This window comes from Lycium ferocissimum, chromosome 6 (genome assembly GCF_029784015.1).
Source record: "Lycium ferocissimum isolate CSIRO_LF1 chromosome 6, AGI_CSIRO_Lferr_CH_V1, whole genome shotgun sequence".
NCBI lineage: Eukaryota > Viridiplantae > Streptophyta > Magnoliopsida > Solanales > Solanaceae > Lycium > Lycium ferocissimum.
This window is the reverse complement of record NC_081347.1, coordinates 52,436,537-52,451,745: the sequence shown is the minus strand read 5'-3', so window position 1 is coordinate 52,451,745 and position 15,209 is coordinate 52,436,537. Positions and strand designations below refer to the sequence as shown.

Genomic DNA, 15,209 nt, shown 5'->3' with positions numbered 1-15,209 from the left:
AATGTCAAAAATATAAGAAAAATTAGTCGTATTCGATGTTTATATTATATAAAAGAATCTCCCACTCCCACCCCCACTTCGGCCTTCCCTTTTTACATAGTCATACTTGAAGGCTCAAAAGCTTTGAGTTGTTTTTTCAGGCTCAAGCCTCAAAGCATGAAGTCTTTTTGTTTTCCTTAACAAAAAATTAATGAATTTAACATCATCTGCATTTCCAATTTTTTACAATCCTAACATACAAACTAAAATCTCTCATAAATTAATTTTTCATAAATTACAAAGTAGAGTTCAAACAATGTACTGTCGATCTAAAAGTTCAACAAAAATTCTGAGTAGAAGAACAAACACCTTATCAATTAAGAAGTCCAAGAAAACTCCTGTGGAATCTTTCACATATGAACCAAAGCTATTTCCCACAATACAATGCGAAGCCGGTCCATATATTGAGTAAAATAGCATCAAGATTGTCTCTTGCACACTTTAAAGTAGAATTTTGCAGAGAAAATGGCATATCTTAGGGCTCTCAGGTGCACATTCAAATGCTTTGTCCTCTACTGACTTCTTCTTCTGTATCAAACATTTGCAGAACTTGCTTCTTCTCTCTGACTCTTCATTTGCTTTGTCCATCACCAGTCACGCTCGTTTCAGCATTTGAAGATAAATATTCAAGAAAGTTCCATACAAATCTTTCTACTCTCTACGTCAAACAAAGCTATGAACCTCACCTTTTAGAGTCTCAACTCCTGCCCATTGAAGGCATAAAACATTACTTGGAATTGTATTCACAAGGCTACAAGAAATATAGTGTGTCAATAATTCAAGCTATACTTAAACACAAGATATATCTGTATATAATCCTTTGTTAAATAAATCATCCAATAATTAGAGATGTTACACAAAAAAGATACATAAATCCATGAACTATACTGAACTCCATAAGCAAACAAATATGTTTAAAAAAGATGAAGAAATCCATGAACAAGAAAGGTGCGGGATGCTAATTTTTGGTTTAGTTTCTTGATAACTCACATGGAGAGAGCCAAAGTATTTGTCACGGTTACAAAGCTAGTGAAACGAATCTGATCTCTGTTTACATAAAGGAGCTGATCAAAATTGAAAATAAAGGGAACACATAACCCATTGTGAATCTAACCATCTTGCTATCTGCAGGTGGCAACCAAGATTATGATGAAATAATACAATTATTTCATACTACAATTATGGTTGGAAAAAGCTTTTCATTTCCCAAAAAAGGGAAAAACTTAATTCTTGCTCCATTCCTCCTTAAGGGAAAGGGGTAACTGCACTCCCTCATCTTGAGCAAGAAATCTATTAAAGCTTCATATTAGTTTTCTCATTCCAAATTTGCCGAAGATGGGTGTTTCTATATACAGAATTCATACTAGGAACAACTAAAATTTGAGGATCACAACAATTCTGCGGCACTCCGGGTAAATATTGTGATTATTGTGAAATAGTAATGGACGATCTTAAGCAAACGAAATTACTACTCCAAATATGAGTTTCACCTTGGACTGCTCCAAATAGACAACTAAAGTGAAGATACAAACATATGCCAAATTCACAAAGGTAATAAAATTTGAATGTAATCTTTCTTTGAAGTGAATAACTTTGTCTGGTGGTGAAGAGCATTTCAGCAAAAAACTAAAAGAGAAAGAAAAAGACTCCATTTCAAGAAACTACATTGGCGGATCCAGGATATAAATTCTATGGGTTCAATCTTATTAGCATTGAATACATTATATTTTTAAACTTATGGGTTCATATCTATAATTTGAATAATTTTAGTCTAAATTCTATGGGTTCAATCTTATTAGCATTGAATACATTATATTTTTAAACTTATGGGTTCGTATCTACAATTTTAGTAATTTTTTTACACATAAATTTATTGTTGGGTTTAATTGATAGATTGAATGGGAAATGGAGGGAAAATAAGTGGAGGGAAAATGAGTTATTCCTCTTGCTTTATGAAATGAGCATTTGTCCCTCATTGGTAGTGGAAAGAAAAGTTCTCCTACTTAAAAGTAGAAGTACTCCTTCTTGTTGCTAAAGGGTTAAGAAGAGGGTCTTCCCTCGTGCCGTCATCATCGCTCGGCTCAGCTTCGGCTTCGGCTTCGGCTTCGAATTTGGTCAAATGATCTGATTCATACTTGTACAACGATTTGAAGAACATAAAAACTTCATCGTTGCTATTGTAAAAAGTTTGCTATTTTGAGTATTAAGACAGTTTGTCTATTTTGACAGTGAAAAGAAACGGCAATTGAAAGCGCCACTTCACGGATTGGGCCAACAAGCCGAACTGGCACGTGCTACACCAGCTGAAAAACCGGGAAATTTGCTGAGCCAACTTCAAAGGATGGCAACAAAGGGTGTTCTTTTGGCTTACCACTCTTGGTATGCGAAGTTCACTAATGAAGACCCTCATGTGCTTCGATATGCGGCCGCCAATGAAAAAATTTATGATTCCGAGGCGTGGAAACAGGCAGATTTTCTATGCAAGGGCTACATCCTAAGTGCTTTGGAGGATGATTTGTACAATGTCTACACTGCTATGAAAACTTCTAAAGAATTGTGGGATGTACTTGAGAAGAAGTATAAGACTGAAGACGTACGCTTGAAAAAATTTGTGGTTGCCAAGTTTCTAGACTATAAAATGATAGACAACTGTCATTGGAACCAAGTTCAAGAGCTTCAACTTATTTTTCATGACCTTATTGCTGAAGGTATGGTAGTTAACGAAGCATTTCAAGTGGCTGCTATGATTGAGAAGTTGCCTTCTTCATAGAGAGACTTCAAGAACTATCTGAAACACAAGCGTAAGGAAATGTCGCTGGAAGATCTTGTGATTCGCTTGAAGATTGAGTAAGATAATAAAGTCTTTGAAAAGAAGTCGGGTGGAAATTCAACGATTATGGAGCGAACATCATTGAAGAAGTCATTTGCCCAAAGAATAAGAAAAGGAAGAAACCTTTTGGAAAGAGTAGGAGCAGAACAAGAAAAAACTCAAGGGCAATTCTTATAATTGTGGGAAAGCTGGCCACAAAGCCCCAGATTGTCGTCTCCCGAAAAAGGACAAGAACAAGGGACAAAGAATAAGGGACAAGCCAATATGGTGGAGAAGAATGATGACATGGATGATCTGTGTGCAATGTTGTCGGAGTGCAATTTGGTTGGAAACCCAAAGGAGTGGCGGGTTGATTCTGGTGCCACTCGACATGTTTGCATTGTAAAAGAAGTATTTGCAACCTACGCCCCCGCTGGACCCGAAGAGGAACTGTTTATGGGATACTACAACAGCCAAGGTTGAAGGATATGGGAAGATACTTCTGAAGATGACTTTCGGCAAGGTGCTGACTCTCAGCAATGTTCTGCACGTTCCAACAATTAGGAAAAATTTAGTTCCAGCCGGACTACTAGTAAAAAATGGGTTTAAGTGCGTGCTGGTTAGTGAAAATTGTAATAAGTAAGAATGATATGTTCATAAGAAAGGGCTACCTCACCGAGGGCCTTTTCAAACTCAATGTAATGGTTGTTGTGTATTAATAAGAATTCGGCTTCGTCTTACTTATTGGAGTCAAATGATTTATGGCATGTTCTTTTAGGACATGTCAACTACAAAACCTGCATAAAATTGATTAATTTAGAAGTATTGCCTAAATTCGAGTGTAATAAATCAAAATGTGAAATATGTGTTGAATCTAAGTTTGTTAAACATCCATATAAGTCTATTGAGAGGAGTTCAAATCCTTTAGACTTAATCCACACAGATATATGTGATATGAAGTTAATACCATCTCGCGGTGGGAAAAAGTATTTTATAACTTTTATTGACGATTGCACTCGATATTGTTATGTGTATTTGCTTAATAGTAAGGATGAAGCAATTGATGCATTTAAGCAATATAAGAACAAAGTGGAAAATCAATTGAATAAAAAGATAAAAATGATTAGAAGTGATAAGGGTGGAGAATACAAATCTCCTTTTGCAGAGATATGTTTAGAATGTGGAATTATTCATCAAACTACTTCCCCTTACATACCACAATCAAATGGAATTGCGGAAAGAAAAAACCGAACATTAAAGGAAATGATGAATGCTTTACTAATAAGTTAGGTTTTACCGCATAGAAGCTTAATGGGGGAAGTTATCCTTACGTTCTAACCGAATACTTAACAGGGTGCCCCATAGCAAAACACAATCTATTCCATATGAACTATGGAAAGGACGAAAACCCAACTTGAAATATTTCAAAGTGTGAGGTGTTTAGCAAAGGTCCAAGTTCCTTTGCCCAAAAGGGTAAAAATCGGACCAAAAACTGTGGATTGTGTTTTTATTGGCTATGCTACAAACAGCAAAGCTTGTTAGTTTTTGGTTCACAAATCCGACAATCCCGAAATTCATGTTAATACGGTAATTGAATCAGATAATGCTGAATTCTTTGAAAATATTTATCCGTATAAAATTGAATGTGAGTCGTCAAGTGAAAGATCTAAACGACCGCGGGAAGAACCAAAGGAAAGTACACCAAGTGAAGAGGATCCAAGGCGTAGCAAATGTCAAAGGACATCTACTTCATTTGGACTAGATTTTGTGACATTCTTGCTTGAAAATGAGCCTCAAGCATTTAAAGGAGCGATGTCTTCTTCTGATTCAGCATTTTGGAAAGAGGCAGTCAATAGTGAGATTGAATCAATTTTGAACAACTATACATGGGAATTGGTTGATCTTCCTCGGAAATAAACCTTTAGGATCAAAATGGATTTCTAAAAGGAAAATGAAAGTCGATGGCACTATTGACAAATATAAGGCAAGACTTGTGGTCAAAGGTTATAGACAAAAAGAAGGCCTTGATTACTTTGACACATACTCACCGTAACAAGGATAATATCTATTCGGGTGTTAGTGGCCTTTTGGCAAACCGTACATGGTCTTGAAATCCATCAAATGGATGTTAAGACAACTTTCTTAAATGGAGAGTTGGAGGAAGAAATTTACATGGAACAACCTGAGGGATTTGTGGTTCCTGGTAAAGAAGGGAAAGTGTGCAAACTTGTTAAGTCACTTTATGGACTAAAACAAGCACCCAAACAATGGCATGCTAAATTTGACCAAACAATGTTGGCAAATAGATTTAAGATCAACGAGTGTGACAAATGTGTTTACATTAAAAACACTCCAAATCATGAAGTCATTGTTTGTTTATATGTTGATGACATGTTGATAATGAGTAAAGATATTGCCGATATAAATGCAACTAAGCTCATGCTGGCTAGCAAATTTGATATGAAGGACTTAGGAGTTGCTGATTTGATCTTAGGCATCAGAATTCATAAAACTCCACAAGGTCTAGCATTATCGCAGTCTCATTATATTGAAAGAGTACTTGACAAGTTTAAGTACTTGAATTTCAATGTTGCTAAGACTCCAATTGATGTGAGCTATACATTTCAGAAGAATGAAGGTGAAAGTGACTCACAATTGGATTATACAAGAGTGTTGGGAAGTTTGATGTCTGTCATGAATTGTATGCGACCAGATATAGCATGTGCTATTAGTAAATTAAGTCGGTTTACAAGTAATCTCAATCAAACTCACTGGATAGAAATGAAGCGAGTTTTGGGGTATCTGAAACATACCCAAGACTGTGCTTTGCATTATAACAAATATCCCACCATGATCGAGGGATATAGTGATGCAAATTGGATCACCGGATCATCTGAAGTTAAATCCACGAGTGGATATGTTTTCACAATTGGGGGTGGAGCAGTGTCTTGGAAATCATCCAAACAGACGTGCATCGCTCGTTCTACGATGGAATATGAGTTTATAGCTTTAGACAAGGCCGGTGAAGAAGCTGAATGGCTCCGGAATTTCTTAGAAGATATTCCATTCTGGCCCAAGCCTCTGGGACCTATATGCATACATTGTGATAGTCAAGCAACAATAGGTAGGGCAGGGAGCGTTATGTACGACGGAAAATCTCGTCATATACAACGGAGACATAATACCGTGAGACAACTACTCTCTAGTGGAATTATCACTATTGACTATGTAAAGTCTAGAGATAATGTGTCGGATCCACTTACAAAAGGCCTAACTAGAGAGGCGGTTGAAAGATCATCTAAGGGAATGGTGTTATACCCTCTTTTAACCGGAGTCAAAATAGTTTATAACGTTTCGGGTAATTCCGGGGTTATTTAGAGTTAAGGGAGTCGCCACCTAATTATTTATGGTGAATTAGGGCACCTAAAGTTTATTAAAGTCATTTATTTAAAGTCAACTCTATTCTAAAGTCGACGAAACCAAAATTCTAGGTACGGGTTCAATTAATCTAGAGGGAAGGTATTAGGCATCCTCTAAATTCCATTAATAATGGTTAATCCGACCGGACTCAAATTTAATTAGGCTAAGTGTAAGTATAATATTATAGAAAAGAAAATAGTTTTGTAAGTATTGCTAAAGTTATAGATAGACATGTGAGAATGCCATTAGAATAGGACTTGTAGAATTAGCAATTTGTATAAAAAGTATAGTTAAATAAACTAAAAAACGCAGGATGTGTAACATTTTATAAGTATTTGAGGAGAATAAATTGTGCCGACTAATAAATTAAAAAAAAAAAAAAAAGAGTTACCGTAAGATTAGTATCAGTAAAATTTTAAAGTTTCACTATATCAAAATATGACGAAATCGTCGAGAAATCGGGAGAGAGGATTTTAATGTTTAAAAGAATGATTATTTTAAAAATATTTTGAGATCAACATGATTTGTTTGGAAGATATAGTTATTATTAGCCCTTAAATAGAATTCCCCTCGAAACTTTAAAAAAAAAAAAATTATAAAATAATGTTAAGTTATAATTTAAAGTAAGTGGATAGTTGAAATCGGATTTAATTCTTGATCGGATGACTCAATCCTGTTTAGACTTGTAAAAGAGCAATTAATAGAAACTTTGAACTGACGAAATAGACTAAATTATTAAACAGTGAAAGCAAATTCAAAACTCTAATTATCCATTATTACTAGACTGTCCCACTGACTCTATTAGAATTCATCTAGGCTAAGAAAGACAAAAATAAGATAAATGTTAGGCAAGTAAGCAAACACACAAAGATAAAGTAAAGAAACAGATGTGTTAAATAGGTTTGGCCCATTCGATATGCCGTGTGATCTCTTTGGTGCTATTGGGCTTCGGCCCAACAATCTTTTTTGGTACTGCTTCGAATGGACTGGACACGAGAAGAATATCTTGTTAGGCTTTTAGCCCAACACCGAATGCGGAGGAGGAAGAGTCCTTCGGACTCGTGCGCGGAGGTCATGCGCAAAAATGAAAAGGAAAAGAATTAGTACATAATCAATAAATAGGGCTAGACATGTATAATATAAATTCAAAAGAAGGGACAGATCAGTGATGTACGTACTATGTATATCTGAATATATTCCTTTGTTAAAACAGCCGATTTAATTAATCGAAACCATCAGTGGATTTAGAGCAAATCAGCGAGTTTAGTTAATTGAACTATCGATAATCCTTGTTAAAAACATTAGACCGATCCTAGTAATTCAAACCACATAAGACTTACATTAACTCCTTCGACATTACCAAACCAGATTGGAAAGGAACTAAATCTAACAAATGACCATAGGTAGAGGAAAGACGGATATCGAATCAGATAGGCAAGCTTTGCTTTTTTAATGTATCGAAGTATAAATAATAAAGAGAAATGGATTTCATACTTTGCATACATGTTGCGCTAATAGTTAAAACCAACTCCTGGACTTACAAAAAGAAACTCAGTCATGCTAATCTGTTACTAGACTGTCAACAAGCCAACCAGAATTATAATTCGAACAAAATATGAAACGGTGAGGGAATGCTCATGTTCCCTGCCAAAGACAGGTCCTAGGACAGAGAAACAGGGATCTTTATAAGGTTTTGTCCTATAATATTATAAGTTCAAATGAATATTCCCTTGATCCCTTAAATAAACTACAGTTAGTTAAACAACAAGTTATTATCGAACATTATAGTTCAATTACTTTGTAGAGGGAGTAACAGACAATATTTTAACCAACAACCATGAACAATTTCAGGCATAAAACAGCCAGCATTCGATCAAACAAGATAGGGATCGTGACATTTCTTTTTGGACATACTAGTAAGCTGAGATATGGAACTAAAACACTAAATACTTCTAAAAGACACTAACTAGTCTATAGGTTAGGTTCGAGTATGTAATGTGCACATATGGTCAAGCATGAGTCAAGGTAGAATAAACAAGCATGATGTGACAGTAAGGCGGGGCATGGTTCCGGATGAATAAGATTGAAGGTGATGATCGAGGCAAAGCACACGACGTCAAAGCGATTCTAGTAACATATAAGCAGGCAGAAGGTAGAGCAGTTTCTTTTTCAGAGAGGCGAGAAGAGGAGGAGAACAATTGCGAACCACAAAGCAGCTAACACACATAAACATCAAGTTAAGTGAGTTGAATAAACATGAGATTGATTCGAGGAGTATACTGATTTTAAACACAAAGTCATCTCGACATAGAACTAGGCGATGGCTAAACTAATCGAACAGGCCTCATTAGTGCGAACATGCCAAACTAGAAACCAAACACCTTCGGCTTAACCAACCAAACATGAACTTACACGAACCTCTAAATACTAACAGAACTAAAATTAAACTAAATTAAAATAAGACGTACATATATAGATGCTATCAGCTATTAAACTGCACAACCCGAACCAAATTAAGACATGAGCATACAAACATTATTAAAAATCGAAATTAAACTAACTAAAACATGAAGGTGCATAATTCCGCTAAATTACTAAACTGAAATCCAACCAACCGAAACAAACATGTGTGAATATATAGCTACTTAATCTACTAAAATCGAAATTAAACTACTTAACGAAGGATTGTTTACCTTCTTCGAGTGCAGTGAACTAGGCTCGAACCTCGGATCTACAGTCGAACAATGTTTAAATCCCAGATCGAAACGGACCCGAAATTTTATGTATGAGAAAATGTTCAAGAAATAGATAAAGTAATTTTTTCTCAAATCGTATAAAACCTTAGGGGTAAGCTAGGATAAAAAAAATCTCCTCTTTCGGCTAAGGACATAAGATCGTATTTATAGAGAGTAAGGGCTAGGGTTAGGGTTCTAATGAGCGGGAATTCAAATTATTTTCAAGTCGTTTGAATTGAACGTTGGGATTTTGGCCGAAAATCAGAAAAGCAGAGATGAGCAGAGATTTACTCGAACTCGGCTAAAAGGAACTGAAACTAAATTAAAGTACAAGTTGCCTTGCCTATTTGTGTTGATACAGTGGTGAGGAATGATTCACCATCTTATGATTTTGATATATGAGAGTCAAACCTTTTCCAAAATGGGGATAAAGCCAAGCTCGGCTGCGTTGACGAGCCATTTGCAGAGAGAGAGAGAGAGAGGGTGAGAGCGCGAGCATTGCACGAAAATGGGGTGGCGAGGGGTGCCGTATGGTTGGAGAAGTGGTTTGGGGTGTTAGCTAGAAATGGAAGAGGGAGGGGAACGAAGAGAGAGTGGAGGAGAGAGACAAAGGTTCTTTTGTTTGAGGGATTAAGGCTCGTTTGGTGTTGATGATGAATAAGTAAAGTGGGCCGGGTTGGGTGTGATAAGGTGTTGGGCTGAAAATTGAGTTGGGCTGGCCGAATTATGTGGAGTAGTGGGCTGATTGTAGTGAATTTAATATGTGGGCTGGGTGGAATCCGAATTTGGCTGAAATTGTGGTCATTCCTCCTTCATTTTAATTATTCTTGGGCTTTTAACTTAATATCTAGTACAATATATATTATGTGAAGGTAAATAGTAATTAGTATGTAGAACTTAAAGGATTTAATAAAGTAAGATTAATTTAACGAGTACAAATCCCAAAAATGAAACGATGACGAACTATTTAAAATTTGTGATAAAGTAATGAAAGTAACGAGGTTAATAGTAGTGAAAACAAAGTATTTAGCTCGTTAATAAATTTAAAAGCCCAAGGAAATAAATTGGAATAACGGAGGGACAAAATTGGGTGTCAACAAATGGGTTTAAAGCTAAGGACAAGTCATTGTGGCGGTAACTCTACCTAGCAGACTGGAGATCCCAAGAGCTACGTTCAAGGAGATTAAACAAAGTTGTGACTGACGGTTCGGCGTTGTCAAATAACTCAATCCATTCTCGTGATGAAGACAATGTTCAGGAACAAGGATAAAACGTGAAGGCTTTTTAACGAGTTAATAAAGCTTAAGTTTTTTAATGGTTTCTAAGTTTGGCAAGTCTGACCAAATAGTGTATCTACGCGATAAGACGATTAGGAATCACTTATGTGAGTGTGAAGTGTAAGCTGCTTCAAAGAGGATGATTGTAACAAGCCCATTCTCTATACACTCGAAACCGGGAGGTGTTCATGGGCCGAAACGAACACACCAATAGTAAGAACCATAGACGGTAAAAGGATTGATTGTGTGACATATGGTTGTCTAGATATACACCAAAGCTCGACGGTTCAAAGATATCAAATCTACCGATTGACCGAGTATATCCGACATATGTTCACTACGAAAAGTTCAAAGGAAAACCTACTTATCCAGATGCAATTAATCCTTGCTTGTAAATTACACACTTGTCCGTGCATTCCTTTATCTTATAGTCATTCCCCATTCATGTGGGGGATTGTCGGGTTTAATTGATAGATTGAACGGGAAATGGAAGGAAAAGAAGTGGAGGGAAAATGAGTTGTTCCTCTTGCTTTATGAAATGAGCATTTTTCCCTCATTGGTAGTGGAAAGAAAAGTTCTCCTACTTAAAAGTAGAAGTACTCCTTCTTGTTGCTAAAGGGTTAAGAAGAGGGTCTCCCCTCGCGCCGTCGCGTCGCTCGGCTCGGCTTCGGCTTCGGCTTCGAATTTGGATTTGGATTTGGATTTGGATTTGGTTAAATGATCTCATTGATTGATAATCTTTTTGGACCAAATTTTCTTTAATTTTAATTAATTAATTAAATTATCCAATCCTACCCGTTAGTGACCCCGATCCGCGTGTCTGACCCGCGACCCGGTTCTTTCCCAGATTTTATTTAAATTTCCCACCGTTTTTAAAGTGACTGTTCTGAAGGGTTGCAAACCTTCAGAAACAGTACTTCCATGGCTATAAATTCGTTTGATTCCTCAGAATTTTCTGAACTTCAAAACTTCTTCTTCTTCTGCACAAATAAATTCCAGTGTAGTTTACTGCCGTTGAGTGGTTCACTGACACCGTTGTTTTAGGTACCGATACACTGGTGAGTAAGATCGTTCTATCCTGGGAGGATATATTCCATTAACCTCGGGTACTTGAGGGGAATAATTTCCTTAAGGACACACTGTGCATTCAGTGGGCTCGATTTTCATTCTTAAATATTTTTCAGAGACTGTTCTTACTTTTCCAGTTTCTGTTTTTCCGTTTTCTACTGGTTTTTCCAGAATCTGTCCAGTTTCTGTTTTCTGTTTTCAGAAATTATTTTTTACTGTTTCAACGTTTTTGCAATACAGTTTAATAACATTTTTTACACATAATTTTTTACAATTTTAGTGCCTTATCAACCATGCTAGATAAGCCACTTCTTCCCGAAGGTCGTTCTGTTTTTGCTACTGCTCTTCTCTTGAAAGACATTTTTGAATGTAATTCTTTTCAACAGATCAACTAACAACATTTTCAGAATATGCAACTGAACAATAAAGCCATATTAGAGAACCCAACAGACCAAGAAAGCTATAATGGTCACTGTTTCGACATTAAGCAGTTACTGCAAGACTTCGTAAGAAAAAATAAAAGCAATTCTTTGCAAGGAAGGAAAACAAATCATTTGGTAGAGCCAAATAAATTATCAAGAGCAGAACCTTATATATCCCAATCTAAAAACAATGATACTCGAAAGAAATATAATTAATGTGATAAAATAGCTACTTGATGACCAAAGTGACAGATAATGTCATAACAATAACGACAGTGCAGTTATGGGAGGCGTTATAGCACGGATATCTGCTACTATATTAGTTTAGAAGCCTTCCAAATTTGTCAGTTCATGATAGTCGTCCAGTGATGGAAATTCCGACAGTAGGCACAGTAATTAAATAGAAGTAGATGTTGATACAAAAAGTTACCTTAGAGAAAAAGGGAGATGGAATACATTACAAAGTACGGCAAAGGGTCAAATATACCCCTATACTATCGGAAAAGGGCCAAATATACTCCTCGTTATACTTTGGGTTCAAATATACCCCTGCTGTTATACTTTCGGTCCAAATATATCCCTCCTCCGTTAAAATGTCCAACATGGACACCAGGCTTGATGTGGCGAAGGAGAGCATGGTTCGACATTTGCTATTACTGGTCAGGAAAAGAACAGGGTGCAATATGTGTAATATCAGTAACCACACCTTAAGAGAGGGAAAGTATTCTGCAGAAGTGGATATAAGCGAAAAGGCAGATTTCAAAATCGATAACCGTTGAAATCCAAAAGGGTGCATTTTTCCTCACCAATTTGCAAAGAACAATTTTATCAAAAACTTATGAAAATCTTCAAAGTGCTTGTGAGTTTACTTTTTTTATTCAAAACATACTAGAGTCGAACTAAGTAAATGAAAAGTGATCATGAAATCTACATGGGAAATAATTGATGCGGCAGTAGTAAAACGAAGTGGTTGAGAACGGAAAAAAAACATACCTGGGTGGCCTGGAGGGATGAATTTCAAAGTCAAGAGGGGTTTTGAATGCCACCAAGAAAAATCACATATTTGTCTGCACAATTTGATATAAAGTAATAAGGCAGATTCAAAAATCGATTACCCACCCATTTGTCTTACCAATTTGCAAAGAACAATTTAGCCAACACTCATGAAAATTGTGCTTTTGAGATCCAAAGTTTGTTTCAAAACATATGTGAGTCTAATTGTAAGCAAATGAAAGAAGTTGCAATGCGGTAAAAGTAAAACAAAGTGATTGAGAATGGGAAAGCACCATACCTGGAGGGATTTTGAACTCTGTAAAGGCCTCCTTACTTTGGAATTTAGCCAAATGCGTTTCAAATTGCTCTTGTAGGAGAGAACATGGAGAATAGGAAAAGAAAATAGGGAGACCCATAGTGGAAAAAGGGAGATTTGGTGAAGCGGCGTTTTTATTTCTTGACGCAGCTTTTCCTGTGAAATGGTCGAAGGGGAGTCTTTATTTGGCGGGTTTTGTTTTTTTAGTGTGAATAAATTGTAGTATCATTTCTTAAAAAATTATAAAAAAAAAAAAGATAAATGCAATTCTTATATTGTGGCTACGTCAGCGGGCCTTTGCCCTGCTTTTATATGGATATATAGATTATCGCTATTAAAAGCTGACATATATAGACCTAAGTGCAACGCTCCAATTGTAACGTTCTGCAACCAAAATATTGCAATAAAACAAATAAATCACGTACATGGATTACAAAAACTAAACTAAAAATTAAACCTAACATACATACACGGGCGAATCTACATATAAAAAATGGATCACGTGAACCCATGGTCACCCGACTTAACTTGGTATATTATGTATATAATCCTTAAAATATATCTAATATTAACTGAAGGAATACATGGTAAAACTAAATCAAGTGGAGCAACTGGTTAGGTTGTGGGATCGAAACCCAACTAAATGCATTTTTGTGTCTTTTATTTTTTTAAAAAATTTTAAGATAAACTCATTCTATTGAAATCCTGAATTCGCCTCCATCACGCTGTATAGAATAACTCCAAAATAAATACTTCAGAAAACCAGAAATTAAAGTAATCATTAAGAGTTTAATATTTTAATATTAGAAAAATACTATTTCATAAAGTCTAATGAGGCACTTTAAGACCGCGCCGGGCAGCCCGGTGTACTAAGCTCCCACTATGCATGGGGTCGGGGAAGGGCCGGACCACATGAAGTCTATTGTATGCAGTCTTACCCTACATTTCTACAAGAGGTTGTTCAACGGCTTGAAACCCTGACCTCCCGATCACATGACAGCAACTTTACCAGTTATGCCAAACACATTCAGGAGAAATGAGAGCGATGTGGCACATTAACTATTATAATAATAATAAAGCTAGGCAAAAGGAGAGTGATGTGGCACTTCTGAAGAATATTTTCCCACCTCTCTCAACTGTACTTTTCATAAAACGAATTCAAAACAAAAAAAGATGTCACATAAACTGAAAGAGAGGAGGTACTAACTAATTTGAAAAAATCACTATAAGAAAATTGACAACAAAACAAGATGAATGTGTTGTTGCTATTATGATCAGAGTGGACCCTGGAGTTCCTCGAAACACTTCAAGAGGGTCTAGCTCATTTTAAAAGAAGCATCATGAAGCATTCAGGGGAACTCTAGCTAGGGAATACCATGAAGTATATATATATGATCAATATTCATTTACTTGAATACACTTTGATTACTGTTTCCTATTAATTATAACTTGTTTTCTTCTTGGAAAAATAGCTCATAGGAAATGATTCATTTCAAATGAATGCCCCTGAGAAAATTGGGGCGTGAATACATGGCAAAAGTGAACCTGGTTGCAAATGTGGCTACTGTGGAACTTGGAGAATATCAGTAACTATGATGCCCTTCCCTTTTTTCTGTTTGTGCCTAACCTTTACTTTTCTTTCCTTTTTCTTTCGGATTTGTGTTTGAAATACAAGATCGTATGTATTTAAAACATATGGGAATCAGTAATTATACTCTCTCTGTTTCAATTTGTTTGTTTTACTTTCCTTTTTAGTTTTTTCATAAAAGAATGTCTCTTTCCTTTTTTTGGCAACTCTTTAATTTCAGTTTTTCACATGATGTGTTTAAGACCATAGGAGTAAAAGGCATTTTAATACATTCTACGTATCTTTCGTTAACAACAAAGAAGATTGAAAAGTCTTATTAATTACTTTCTTAAACCCCGTACCAAGTCAAAACCAGACAAACAAATTGAAACAGAGGAGTATTCAAATATGATCTTAAAGTTACGATAGTGGAGAGAAAATGACAAAAATAGTCCGTCATCTTTGATAGTAGGTTCAAAATAATTCCTTAAGTATCAATTGAGTTGTTTTGGTCCTTTAAGTTTGTCAAAAGTTAGATTTTTATCTTCATCAAATATTTACCC

The 15,209-nt window shown here is 35.9% G+C and overlaps 1 long non-coding RNA gene across 2 annotated transcripts; it reads right to left on the bottom strand.

Annotated features, from left to right (window-relative positions):
* Window positions 1-311: 311 nt before the first annotated feature.
* Window positions 312-13,195, bottom strand: LOC132059798 (uncharacterized). Of its 2 annotated transcripts, none has more exons than XR_009415738.1 (3): window positions 13,062-13,195; window positions 12,764-12,837; window positions 312-790 (listed from the first exon to the last, which is right to left on the bottom strand). It is a non-coding gene; the product is annotated as an uncharacterized LOC132059798 (long non-coding RNA). The 2 variants fall into 2 exon arrangements; XR_009415739.1 differs by having other exon boundaries at window positions 312-743.
* Window positions 13,196-15,209: the final 2,014 nt, after the last annotated feature.